General features: G+C 33.1%; 1 long non-coding RNA gene across 2 annotated transcripts; it reads left to right on the top strand.

The window, feature by feature from the left end:
- The first annotated feature begins 568 nt into the window (after window positions 1–568).
- Window positions 569–3023, top strand: LOC114758533 (uncharacterized). 2 transcript variants are annotated; one of them, XR_003741818.1, is made up of 4 exons: window positions 569–1277; window positions 1825–1956; window positions 2220–2308; window positions 2812–3023. It is a non-coding gene; the product is annotated as an uncharacterized LOC114758533 (long non-coding RNA). The 2 variants fall into 2 exon arrangements; XR_003741822.1 differs by lacking the exon at window positions 2812–3023 and adding an exon at window positions 2444–2728.
- Window positions 3024–3269: the final 246 nt, after the last annotated feature.

The following is a 3269-nucleotide window of genomic DNA, read 5'->3' as shown; positions in this document are numbered from 1 at the left end:
TTATCATGAATTATTGTAATGATGATCAAGGATGTCATGCATGTAAATATTTGATTAAGGAATTATGTTTAAACATATGATATGTAATTGAAATGGTCCTATGAGGTTAAAAGAGGAGAAAAGTCAAGAAAATGCATGAAAAAGGGATAAAAGAACCATAATGATGCCTTATTTTTCCACCAATAAAATTCTAGCCAAATGAATGAAATTTTGGCTAAAACTTTGTATGCTTATAGATTATATTTTTGGATTTAAACAAGTGGTATTTCATTAAATTTGGAGTTTTCACTACTACAAATTTATACATATTTGACGCTAAATATTTGACGGTTATTCTAAAAACTGTCAAATAAGAGAAGACGCTAAATAGCAAAACAATACTTGACGGTTGTTAATTAAAAATTGTCAAGTATTATTAACAAATACTTGACGGTGCTAGATAAAACCGTCTAGTATTTATTATATAAGAATTTTATAATTTATTAAAAATATTTATTTTACGGTTCTCCTTATTAACTGTCAAAAAAAATTAATCACCCTCAGTCTTCTTATCGAACTCTTCCTGAATATTTTTCCGCCCCTCTCCCACAATTGCCTCTCCCGACCTTGATTACTTTTCTCACTCCAGCCCTTCTTGCCGTCAAGTCTCGCCGATTCCTATCCTTGTCGCCACCTCTACCTCCAACTACCTCTCTACTGCCCATCTCGTTCCACGAACTCCTCCAACCTTAGGACAATCTCAAGTACAATCTTGTCTTCATCACTCTTTGCTCTAGTCTCATCATCTTCCTCATCACTTTCTACTTCATGAGCCACTCAAACGCTATGTATCTTGTTGATTTCAACTGTTTCAAGCCCAAGCCGAAGAGGATTTGCACTAGGGAGATATCTTCATGGAGAGATATAGTCTAACGGGATCATTTGCAAAAGAGATTTTAGGGTTTCAAAATTTGAATTTATTTGTTATATATTCCAAATAAGATAACTAAATAATCATCAAATGTGGTGACTAATAAATTTTTTAGGGTGGGACTTGTTGCAACTATCAAGGTATGGCATATTCTTATTTTGGACAACTTTTTATCACAGCACTAATTTCATGATCCTCCATATCTTTATGCTTCGCATGTAAATGTTACTTCTAATATGGCTTTTCTGGCTTCATAGGGAAAGGCAGTTAGATGTATTTTTGACTTGGCCTCAATCACCTCTCTGGAAAAGAGTAAGGCACTATATGCTCATTGGGACTCAGAACTGATCAGTACTGTTAGAGAAAGGTATCAGATCAGAATAAATAGTATTTATTGTTTACATTTGATTTGTGCGTGCGCGTGCGTGTGTGTCTTCAATTGTTATATGCAACTAATCCTTCAGATAATGAAGGAAACTGCTCAAGTATGTTTGAACTTTCACTTAATTAGTATGGTCTTAATAAACTTGTTTTGTTTTGGGGGAACAGAAATTAAAGGGGTTTGAATCCTTTTGGTAAATCGAGTAAATTAATTTTGAAGGTAGGGAATGAATAAGCCAAGCCATCATAATGTGTGCCCATCCCTAGACAGATCCTACCATGGTGTTGAAAACATCTTTTTATAAGGGAAGAGATGAAAGAAGAGAGGGAATATAGTGGTAACTAGTTCAAAATAAGTAAAGGCCTATCCTTATAACTAGTGACAGCTAGATTCTAATTGATATTGGAAAGTGTGGGTCTACGTATTTCCATGCCCAGCCATAATTGGAAGTGTCTCTCAAAAGTGTTTTTAGAGATGGTAATGGCTAAATTCTAACCTCGTGTGTTCCTCTCATATTGCTTTTGATTTGAAGGACTAAGCTAATGAGATATATAAGAGGGTTGAAGACCAAAGTCTAGAAGATCAAGAAGAAATTAGGATGCATTAGTGGCTGCTTGCCTCTACATTGCTTGTTGATAAGAAGACAAGCCACGCACTGTAAAGGGTACACCCTATGATACTTTTAACATCTAGATATATGCTTCCCAATGTATGTTTTCTTTTGTAAATGAGCTTTCTTGAAGCTATGGATTTCGACTAGAAATTTGCTCTATTGCCAATGGAGCCACAAAGAAGGAAATTGGCCGAGCAAAAGAATACATAGTGATTTCGATCTATTGACTGGTTATTCACTCCTCTAATGAACACATTTCATCATTTTTAGTATTAATTTAGTATCACTAATATTAGTTTCATCATAATCTGTAGAGGCGATTTTGTTCTAATCTTGGTATGAACAATCAAGCTGTTAAAGCTGCTCAAGAAGTAATGCAGAAATCAGAAGAGTTTGATATAAGGTAAATTTGGATTTGTATATGATTATCGGTTACTAAAATAGTGATCATAAGCTAGCAACTTAAGCTACAACTAAGTTTGGTAGTCCTATTGTTTACATATCTATACTTATGCTGTAATATCTATACTGAATGTAGGATGCTTATTTTGACTTTCATCAATATGGTGTTGCTTCTACAAGGAAAATAGCTGGCAATAAGTAGAAGGTTTAGATATTGCTCTGTGTGAATATGAAATTAGGATATTAACTCTTAAGATGAGAGTTTTATAATGATTTTGGCTGGGGCAATTAACTTTGGATTTGGCCTCAGCTCTTTGAGGACAGGGCTTCGTATGAGATTATGGGTCAAAAATATATTAAATCTTGTGCTCTGACTTTGATGAGTGCTATCTGTAAATATTTGAGAAGTGATTAATCACTTTTGCATATTTGTTTATTTAAATATTTGAGAAGTGACATGGGGTTTCAAATAGCTACTAATTTAGAAATGTTGATATTTTGCAGACAGAGGATATGGGCATTCGAGAATATTGTTGCAGTGGTGTTCTACATCATGGAATTTTTCATTAATAGACTTTCTTTTAGAATTCGAAGAAAGAGGCAATGTTCTTTTATACAGAGTGTTCAAATGATTAATTTCTTTCCAAATGTATGATATTTATCTATAATGTATTGGATTTTTAATTCCATAAATATAATTTGTTTATTTAGTATTATTCTCTTGTTATTATCAATAATTATATTATCTTGTAAATAAAAAATAAAAAATAACTATATATCATAAAAAATGAAGCCACTTAATCTCTCCAACAAATAAGGTCCTTATTTGATGGTTCTTGCAAAGAACCGTCAAATAATGTCTTGACCTTATTTGACGGTTCTTTGCAAGAACCGTCAAATAATGTGACCTTGTTTGACAGTTTTTAACCAGGAACCGTCAAGTATTTCTTTCATATTTGACG

This window comes from Neltuma alba, unplaced genomic scaffold, assembly GCF_004799145.2.
Source record: "Neltuma alba isolate B1F8T4 unplaced genomic scaffold, ASM479914v2 tig00001525_pilon, whole genome shotgun sequence".
Classification (NCBI taxonomy): Eukaryota; Viridiplantae; Streptophyta; class Magnoliopsida; order Fabales; family Fabaceae; genus Neltuma; species Neltuma alba.
The sequence above is the reverse complement of the archived record's forward strand: the minus strand, read 5'-3'. Positions and strand labels throughout refer to the sequence as shown.